General features: G+C 39.3%; 1 non-coding gene across 1 annotated transcript; it reads right to left on the bottom strand.

The window, feature by feature from the left end:
* Positions 1-3,576: 3,576 nt before the first annotated feature.
* Positions 3,577-3,683, bottom strand: LOC142441950 (U6 spliceosomal RNA). The gene has a single exon (XR_012783226.1). It is a non-coding gene; the product is annotated as a U6 spliceosomal RNA (small nuclear RNA).
* Positions 3,684-10,503: the final 6,820 nt, after the last annotated feature.

Genomic DNA, 10,503 nt, shown 5'->3' on the forward strand with positions numbered 1-10,503 from the left:
ATCACTTGTTGTTCCCTTATCCCTGGGTGTGTTAACACCCACTTCCTTTCCCCTGCTTCCCTGTCTCCCATGTCCCCCCAGAACCGTCAGTCCCATTGTTTTCTCCTCCAGATTGTTTATCCTGCCTATCTCATTTAGATAGATCTGCAGAGATAATAATATGCACAAAAAACAAGGTAGAGCAAAACAAAGCAACAAAAGAAAAGAAAACAATAACAACATCAAAAAAACTTTTCCTTGTATAAGTCTTTTGGTTTGGGGTTCGATATACCCCTAGATATTTCAGGTTGATCTTGGCTATTGTGAAGGGTATTGCCTTCTTGATCTCCTCTTCTGTGGTCTTGTCTGATGCATATAACAAACCAATAGACTTTTGTTTGTTGATCTTGTATCCCACCACTCTTCCATATTCCTCTAGTACTCCTGTTGTGGATCGTTAGGGGTTTTCAATGTATAGAACCATGTTGTTTGCAAATAGTGATAGGTTCACCTCCTCCTCTCCCAGATGGATGCCTTTAATGTCTTTCCACTGCCTTATAATATTAGCTAGGGCCTTCAGTACAATGTTTAAAAGAAGTGGTGACATGGGGCATCCTTGTCTGGTCTCCTTTTCCAGTGGGATTGTTTCTGTCTTTTTGCTATTGACTATGATGTTGGCTTTTATTAATTGAGGAATTTCCTTTCCATTCTTATCTTCTTGAGTGTTTTAATTAGGAATAGGTATTGGATGTTGTCCGAAGCTTTATCTGTGTCTATTGATTTTATCATGTGATTGTTATGCTTTTTTTATCAATGTAATGAATAATATTGATGGACTTTTGGGTGTTAAACTATCCCTGCATCCCTGTAATGAATCCCACCTGATCATGATGTATGATGCATTTTTTAATCGTTTTATTAGGGGCTCATTCAACTCATCACAATACATACATACATCAATTGTTTAAATAACATTTGTACATTCATTGCCTTCATCATTCTCAAAACATTTGCTCTCCACTTAAGCCCCTGGCATCAGGTTCTCATTTTTTCCACTCCCTCCCCACTCTCCACTCCCTCATGAGCCCTTGATAATTTATAAATTATTATTTTGTCCTATCTTGCCCTGTCAGACATCTCCCTTCATCCACTTTTCTGTTGTCTGTCCCCCAGGGAGGAGGTCACATGTAGATCCTTGTAATCGGGTCCCCCTTTCCAACCCACCCTCCCTCTACATTCCCATCAATATTTTGTTAAGGATTGTTGCATCTAGGTTCATTATGGATACCGGTCCATTAGATACATCGTCTGTAGTTGTGTTAGTTGAGTGGACTAGAAACAAATCCAGGTAGACTCATATGTGTATATGAATTTTATATAAAAGAGTCATTGTATATTAAGAAAACACCCTAGTTCAGTCCAGATCACATTCATAAGTCCAATATTAGCCCATATATATAATACAAGTTTGTAAATTCCTCTTCAGACTCATGCAACACATGCAATGATGCTGAATGCAGGGAGATCACAAGCCAGTGCATGATTAAGTTTTGTGGATCTAGTGGTGGTGGAAGCATCTTAGCACTGGCTTGGGTCTCCATGTGGCTCCTCCAGCTCCAAAGCTCTGGTTCCATCAGTGTGGCTACATGTATCTTGTACATGTAGCTACATGTCATCAGGAATGTCAAAGCAGAGAGTGTGTCCTGCCTCCAGTGAAGTACTTATCTCCATTGCTCCTCCAAATGAGGTCATCAAGTTGCAACCTGATTGACAGGCCACCCCTTCCTCAAGTCTGCAGGTTATGTAACTGCCACAGTAGTTCTCTATTCCCATGGAATCCTTGCCGAGTTTGGGTGTCAAAGTTATACTGGGTTCATAGAATGAGTTTGGGAGTGTACTGTCTTTTTCTATGCTCTGGTATAATTTGTGGAGAATCAGTGTCAGCTCTTCCCTGAGTGCTTGGTATAATTCTTTGAAGCCCTCTGGTCCAGGAGCTTTTTTCATTGTTAGTTTCCTGAGAACTGTATCTATTTCTTCTTTTGCTATGGGTCTGTTGAGGTTCTTGATCTCTATCTGGGATAATCTAGGGAGGAATTGTTTTTCCAAAGATTTGTCCATGTCTGCCACATTGTTGAAATCATTGGAATACAGACTACTGTAATATTTTGTGATCACCATTTCAATTCCTTTGGGGTGTGTCATGATTTCCCCATTTTCATCCCTCATTTTGGCTAATGATGATTATTCCTTCCTTTCCTTGTTTAGGCTTGCCAGGGGTCTCTTGATTCTGTTGATCCTTTCAAAGAACCATCTTTTAGCTGCATTGATTTTTTTGTGCACTGTCCTCTTGTCTTCCCACTCATTTAACTTTGTCCTGATTTTTATTATCAGTTTCGTTCTTTTGCTATTGGATGGGTTGCTCAGTTGACTGTTCTAGTTGATGAAGGTTTTGTGATATCAGTCATAAGTCTCTCCTCCTTTTTCATATATGCATTGATTGCTATCAAACCTACTCTGATAACAGCTTTTTTCTGTATCTTATAAATTTTGGTATGTTGTATTCTCATTCTCATTAGTTTCTAGAAACTTCCTAAATTACTCTCTAATCTGGGTCATTACCTATTCATGTCGTGGAAGTTTGTTATGATCCTCTAGTTGTTTATCTTTGTTTCTGGTTGTCATTTTGTTGATCTCTAACTTACGGCATGGTGGTCTGAGAGGGACATCTGTGTGATCTGCATGTATTTAAATTTAGTCCGGCTCAACTTGTGTCCAAGAATGTGGTTTATTTTTGAAAATGAACCATGTACACGAAAAGAATGTGATATTTTTAGCGTTTGCATGGAAAGCTCTAATATGCTTATCAGGTCCAGTCACATAATTGCAGTATATAGCTCTGTAGTCTCTTTCCTGAGCTGCTTTCTCAGTGATCTATCCCTCTCTGATAACCACTATCATCTGTAGCTACAATCCCATTTTGGAGGTGACTGGTATTTTTTTTCTCTTGCTGCTCTTAAAATTTTCCTTTTCCTTGAAGTTGTATAATTTAACTATTAAGTTCATTGGTGAGGATTCCTTGGTTTAGTCTAATTGGTATCCACTCTGCTTCCTGTATGAAGGTCTGATTCTCAGTCATTGAAGTGGGGAACTTTGCCTCTAGGATTTCCCTCGCTAATTTACCTGTTGAGTTCATTGTGTCTTGTTCTGGTAGACCAATTACTCAAATATTGTTCCTATTCATAGCATCTGACATTGTTCCGAGGTTTTTTCCCACCTCTTTGAGTATCTTCTTTGACTATCTTTCCCATTTGTGCAAGTCTCCCTGATTGTCCTGAAGATAGCTGTTACAATTCTCCACCTCCTCTAATATGATGATAAGGTCTGTGATGTAGTAATTTGCTTCTGTTACCTCATCCATTAGATCTATTTCTGTTTGATGTGTGGGTTTCATCCCCTCTCTCATGGATTTCATCTGTTCATCATTGCATCTTTATTCTGCATTGCTTCTCTTATATTCCGTGTTACTCCAAGCATCATTCTGAAGATTTGTTTGTTTGTTTTTTGTGGCAGATCAACATCTGATTCTTCCTTTTTAAAAAAAATATGGACTACTTCATGAATTTGCTTGTCATCCTTGCACAGGGGCCATGCTAATCTTCTCTGTATCGGTCCAATTTTAGTATATGTGCCACCAAAGCAAACACCATCTGATTCTTCTATGAGCATTGTAAAGTTTTTTTTAATCATTTTTTTGGGGGCTCGTACAACTCTTATCATAATCCATACATACATCAATTGTATAAAGCACATTTGTACATTCGTTACTCTCACCATTCTCAAAACATCTGCTCCCCACGTAAACCCCTGGCATCAGTTCCTCATTTTCCCCCTCCCTCCCCATCCTCCCTACCTCATGAACCCTTGGTAATTTATAAATTATTTTGTCATATCTTACTATGTCTGACATCTCCCTTCACCCACCCTTTGCTGTCCATTCTCCAGGGAAGAGGCCATATGTAGATCCTTATAATCAGTTCCCTCTCTCTACTCCACCCTCCCAGTATTGCCACTCTCACAACTGGTCCTAAAGGGATTAGTGGTCCTGGATTCCCTGTGTTTCCAGTTCCTATCTGTACCCGTATACATCCTCTGGTCTAGCCAGATTTGTAAGGTAGGATTGGGATCATGAGAGTGGGTGGGGAGTGTTGTTAAGTTTATGACTCCCTCTGCTGTTTTTCTTTTTCTTATTTAGGGTATTGAGGTTCATTGCTCTTTGTGTGTCATTTTGAAAGAACTGGGTGTCATATTCCTGGAAAACTGAGGGACCCTGAGCTCTTTCTCTGCGCAACTAGTAAGAGTGTTTTCTAGGCCGACCTGCTACCTATTATGGTGGTGGGTTGGCTTGCAATGTAGGTGGGGTGCCATGGTGATTCAGTGGCCACTGGTGGTGGGGACTCAGAGACTGGGCTGAGGCAGGCAACTGTAGGTATGCCTCTGGGCTGGGTTGGGGAGAGCTTGCAGCTCAGGCACAGGCCTGGTCTGGACTGTCTGGTCACAATTTGCAGTCTTTTGAAGACTCTTTTTGGAGCCTAAAACTGGTAGAACCAATTTTTGGCTTTGGCTTTGATTATCAGAACCCGTTGACTTTTCTTGTTTTGTTATGTTAAAATCCTAGGCTGTGCTCTGAGGATTAGATTTCTGGCTGTCTTTTTATGTTAATGATATGCTAATGGACAGAGTTCTGGAGGCTTATATTCAAAGTTACACAAAGGAACACAGCCTGGAATTGAAAGCATTTAATAAAATGTCTCCCACTTTATAATGGCCTTGTGGGAATGTGTTGTGCTGTCGGACAGTGAAAGATATAACAAAATAATAATTTATAAATTATCAAGGGTTTATGATGGAGGGGGAATATGGAGGGAGGCGGGAAATTGCAGAGCTGATGCCAAGGGCTTATGTGGAGAGCAAATGTTTTGAGAATGATGAGGATAACAAATGTACAAATGTGCTTTATACAATTGATGCATATATGGATTATAATAAGAGTTGTGAGCCCCCAGGAAGATGATTTTAAAAAAGAAAAAAAGAGGAGCTGATGCCAAGTGTTGAAAATGTTCAGAAAAATGATGGCAACATATGAACATATATGCTTGATACAATTGATGTATGAATTGTTATAAGAGTTGTAATATCCCTCCAATAAAATAATATAGCAATTTTAAAAAAGAGAGAGGGTTATAGTTCTTGGAAACTCATACCCCCCACCACCAAAAAAATCCTCACATCTGGACCAAAAGTAGAATCCTGACTGTGGTAGTTACATAATCTGTTGTCAATTCGAGACTCAAGAGTAAAAGGGTGGAGTTTAGCCTGTCAATCAGGTCATAGTTTGATTACCTCATTTGGAGGCATGAAGGAGATAAATAGGTTGAGGGAGGAAGGACACATAGTCACTCCCTGCAAGACATTCCTGCAGACAAGACACATGGATGTACACTAGAGCCCTGGAGCTGAAAGAGCCACATGGAGACCCCTGCCAGTGCTGAGATGCTTACAACATCACTGGATCCACAAGACTTCCCACCCACTGACCTGTGATCTTTCTGCATTCAACATCATTGCATGTGTTTCATGAGTCTGAAGAGAACTTTCTAGATTGGTATTGGAAATATGGGCTAATATCAGATTTATTGACTTGATCTGGACGAGACTGGGATGTTTTTTTAATGTACAATTACTCTTTATATAAAGCTCTTCTTGTACACATATGAGTACCTATGAATTTGTTTCTCTAGTCTACCAAGACAAATACAATGACAAACTGAGAAAATGTTGAACATGACAAATATTTCATTTTTCTTAGACCATTATCAACAGTCATGGGAGCAGCAGTAAAGAAATAAATGCATTTCATTGGACAAATCTGTTAAACACCCTTTTAAGGTCTGAAAAAGCAAAGTAATCACATTGAGAACTAAGGTGAACTTGTTCCAAGCCATGCTAATTTCAATTGCCCCATAAGCTGTGACAGCTGGAGAATTGAATAAAGATGACTGAGAAAGAAGTGGTGACTTTGAATTATGGTGTTAGGGAAAAACTCTCCGACACCATGGGCTTTCAGAAGAAGAAACAAATCCGCCTTGGAAGAAATATAACTAGAATAATTTCTAGACAGGAGATCTGCACAGTTTCATCTCATGTACATGGACATGTTATTAGACTGGTCCCTGGTGAAATATGATTCTTGGTAAATTATGGGATCAATAAAAAATAGGAAGACCTTCAAGGAGATGGTTTGACACAGAGCCTCCAAAAATCAGCTCAAACGTAACAACAATTGGGGGGAGAGCACAGACCTGGGCCATGTTTCATTCTGTCTTACATAGAACATAGAGTCCTTATGAGTTGGAAGCAACTCAAAGGCACCAAACAACAACACCTCTGTGTTGGTCATAAACACCTCTTAAAACAGAGTCACAAAATCAGTTTGTGATGTTTGCTCACTGCAATTAAAAAGATGAAGTGAAATCTGAAATCCTGTTCTTGTGTTCCCTGGAGGGGCTGCATCAGTTTGGAGGGAGCACATATTCTATTTGCCAAGGTCTCTATGTGACTTTTGGTGGCCTGTCCATTGTAGTGTTTAAGATATTCTCCAGGATTTTAACAAGGAAGCGATGGTCCACCCTGCTCATCTTCAGGCTACAGGGCTGCAGGAAAGCAGCTCCTGGTGTCCAAGGGAGGTGGCAGACGGAGTATCTCATCTCACCCTTTCTCTTTTCCTCTTGTCCTCATTTAAAGACTCCTGTATTCATATGTCAACATTTGGAACACAAGTTCTCCACCTACTAAAGAATTGAGCATTATAACTTGTTTGGGGGAAGCCAACATTTAAGTGAAAGAGAAAGCTGCCTGAAGAGATATTTTAATAGCAGGACTTTGGCTGCAATTGATTTCCAGAGAACAGGAGACTGAGAGGTAAATATTGAGGAAGGAAGAACTCCTATAGGGCTCATGTTACCAACCTGCAATTCCAGGAGAAGAAAGAGCTTTCTGTATTCTAAAGACTTCGTGCCTGGCGTTCACACCCCTGTGAGTCACCAATTGTGTCAGTGGGATTCTAGAAACCTGTGGGCTCCTGGGGCCCCAAAAGCTGCTTCTGGCAGTTAAGGCCATCTACGTGGCCTGCGAACGGTGATGCTTACGATTGTTTTCCATCAATGCTTGCAGCACATCTTCCTTGGTCCCTCCTCGAGCACTATATAGGACAAAATGTGAGGGCTGCAGTTATTTATTACTGGCATCTTATTCTCCAGGTGGACCAATTTCCTTTTCTCCAGATGGCCCTCACAGGCCAGCCAGCGAGAGAACGAGGCATGCTGTCTGCTTCCTGTTGTCTTTTCAAGCTGGCTAGCAGCGCAGTATGCCTGGCAGAGCCCCCACGCACCAGCTGTGAATTGGAGGCTGCCCCTTGGCCCCGAACCTTGCTACAGGACAGGGACCACATGAAATAAATATTTGACCCTCAGCATGATGGGACAGTATCTTTCCCAACCAAGAAGGCCAGCTTCCGTAATGACAAGCATGAAAAGATGCCTTCCTTGGGGCTTCCCCTGACTTCAGATATCACTAAAAGGAATGACTTTGGGGAGTGGGGAGTATTTCTTATCAATAGATAGAACCAGAGGTAATGTAATTCGGAATTCACTCTACGTAGAATACATTACCGCAATTTCCAGTTTACCCTCTTATTTAATTTTGTTTTCTATTCCTTCCAATTAGATGCTTGTTTACTTATAATGACAAATAAATATGTATTCATTGCAGAAAATATGCACAGTAGAGCTAGGAATTTAGAGGCACTTATAATTCCAGCAATCATTGAGACAATGACTGCTGATTTTGTTGTCTCCTCCTTTAGTAATTTTTTCCTCCTGGCAAAGTAGGGCCACTCTTCCATATAATTCTCTATTTTGGTTTTGTGGCTTAATGTTACAATGCTAACAAAAAGCTTTGCAAAAACTTTTCATAAAAGCACAGTTTGATGACTAATATGATACTGAAGGAGTCATGTGCTGCTGTGAGTTAGGCTTTATTAGGCTGCTAACCTACTAACCGGTCAGAGGGAGAAAGTTGAAGCTGTCTGATCATGTAAAAAAAACTACAGCTTTGGAAACCATACATAGATTACCTATAAGTCAGAATAGATTTGGTGGCAATAGTAAGGGAATATTATAAAAATTGGGTGGTGGCATATTTATAGAGAGGAACAAATACTAGTACAAGCTATAATATGGTTGAATTTGCAAACATTCTCCTTGTGAAAGAAGTCAATCACAAAACCCACATATTGTATAATTCCATTTTCTGGAAATGTCAGACATAGGTAAATCCATTGAAAGAAATTTTCAAGTGATTTCCAGGTTTAATTGGAGAAGGGAAAAATGTAAATTGATTGCTAGTAGGTATGGGTTTCTTTTTTGGGGGGCGGTGATGAAAATATTCTAAACTTATTTGGTTGAAGGGGTAAAAAGGACATAACCTCTGGAGTCACATTGTTTGGGTTTAATAATGGCCAAGTGACTCCCTAATTATGTGACTGAGCAAGATATTTAATGTCTCCATCTCAGAAATATTCATAATGCCTACTTTATACGGTTATGATGAAAATGTAATGAATTACTCTGGATAAAGGGCTCATATCAGTACCAGGCATATAGTAAATATTCAATACATGTAAACTTCCATGATATTTTTTCTTGTTGTTCTACATGGATTCATGTGCAGGTGCCTAGACCTTTAAATGGAAGCGTCAGTTCTAATTCACCATGCTTCTGGAAATGGTTCATACAATAGCAATTGCTTTTTCTACAGTTAATCTGATTACTGGCTACTCTCCTTTTTGCTCCTATCCTACAGAAAATTCTCTTTTCTTCTGTTTTTGATATATTAAATATTGCTTCTGATTCTGCTACCCTCATTTATAACACAGTTCTCCATACCCAGTGCTGGTTTATCTTCTTTACATGAGGACCCAACAACCCAATAAGCATACCAGAGAAAACCATGAGGGACAACTTATGTGTGTTCAGAGGCAAGATTGATAGCAAATCATATTTTTGTCCAGAAATTGATTAAGTATCCTAGAGTCAGATTATATTCCCCAATCTTTGCTCTTTCTTGTGGTAAACTAGACCTTATTGGATAGAGCTGAATAATGTGGATTAAGATCTATTATTATATCAATTATGTTCTTATCAAAATATTTTTCCTTATGGGAATTCTCTCTTTAGGACCTATTTATTACATTATGAAATTAGTTATATCAATGTATGTATTCATTTATTTATACTACTTAAACTCATAAATCCCTTTCCCCTAGGAATTATTTGATTCAGTTCCATAATTATTCTTATACAAAATAATTAATTGAAAGATTATTTTATGGTAGGCATTATTTTCTGCTATCATGGAGCTTACACATGACTTTGAAAAGTCTTATAATAAATACATAAACAAGTACATAGGTATTTTGCAATGGAAAGAAGTACTGGACTATGGAAAAATAAACAGGCCAGGAAAACTGGGAGTACTAAGGAGTGTCATCTTAGCATAAAGTGTTCAGGGAAAGACTCATGGATAAGATAATGTCTGCTTAGAGTCTTGAAGGAAGTCAGGAGATAACCATGTGGATACTTGTTGGAAGAGAATTTCAGTCAGGCACAGTGAATAGTAACTTTACAGGTCCTGAGTTAGGTGCATAGTTGCTTTCTGCCAATCTGATGTCAGATTCATCGGACATCGCTAATGATATCCTTCATTTCACATTGTTTTCTGAATCCATCTTCAATTTCTGGAATATCTATATCAATGTATTGCCGAAACCTTTTGCTATTCAGCAAAAATTTATTGAATGTGATATTAATGATATTGTTTGATAATTTCTGTATTCTGTTGGGTCAAATAATAAGCACAAATAACAGATCTCTCCCAGTTGGTTGGACATGTGGCTGTCTTCCAATTCCTTGGCGTAGAGTGACTGAGTGAGTGAGTGCTTCTAGTGCGTCATCAACTTGATGACACAGAATTGATATTCTGTCAATTCCTAGACCCTTACTTTTCACCAATACCTTCAGTGCCGCTTTGACTTCCTCCAATCTTCAATATTTTGCCCATGGAATCTTTCAAAGTAAATTGCCAGATCTTTCATCCACCTCTGGATGAACTTGAACCATCAACCTTATCATTAGCAGCCAGCCATGCTAACCATTTGCATCATTCAGAGATTCCTGCCAAATGACATGTAGTATTTAAAGTCTCAAGATAGGTTGAAGTCACCTAAAAAGGAAGATGGCCTTAGCTTTAGGGCACCCCAACATTTAAAGGTCAAAGAGATAAACTCAATGAGGCCACTGTGTGGGCATGGCCGTCTACTAAGGATTCTGGAAAATTCTGTATTACTTACTTGGAGGCGGAAGACACTCTCTAGGATCACTCCCTGTGAGACCTCCCTCTGGAGCCAGA

This window comes from Tenrec ecaudatus, chromosome 2, assembly GCF_050624435.1.
Source record: "Tenrec ecaudatus isolate mTenEca1 chromosome 2, mTenEca1.hap1, whole genome shotgun sequence".
In the NCBI taxonomy this organism is placed as follows: domain Eukaryota; kingdom Metazoa; phylum Chordata; class Mammalia; order Afrosoricida; family Tenrecidae; genus Tenrec; species Tenrec ecaudatus.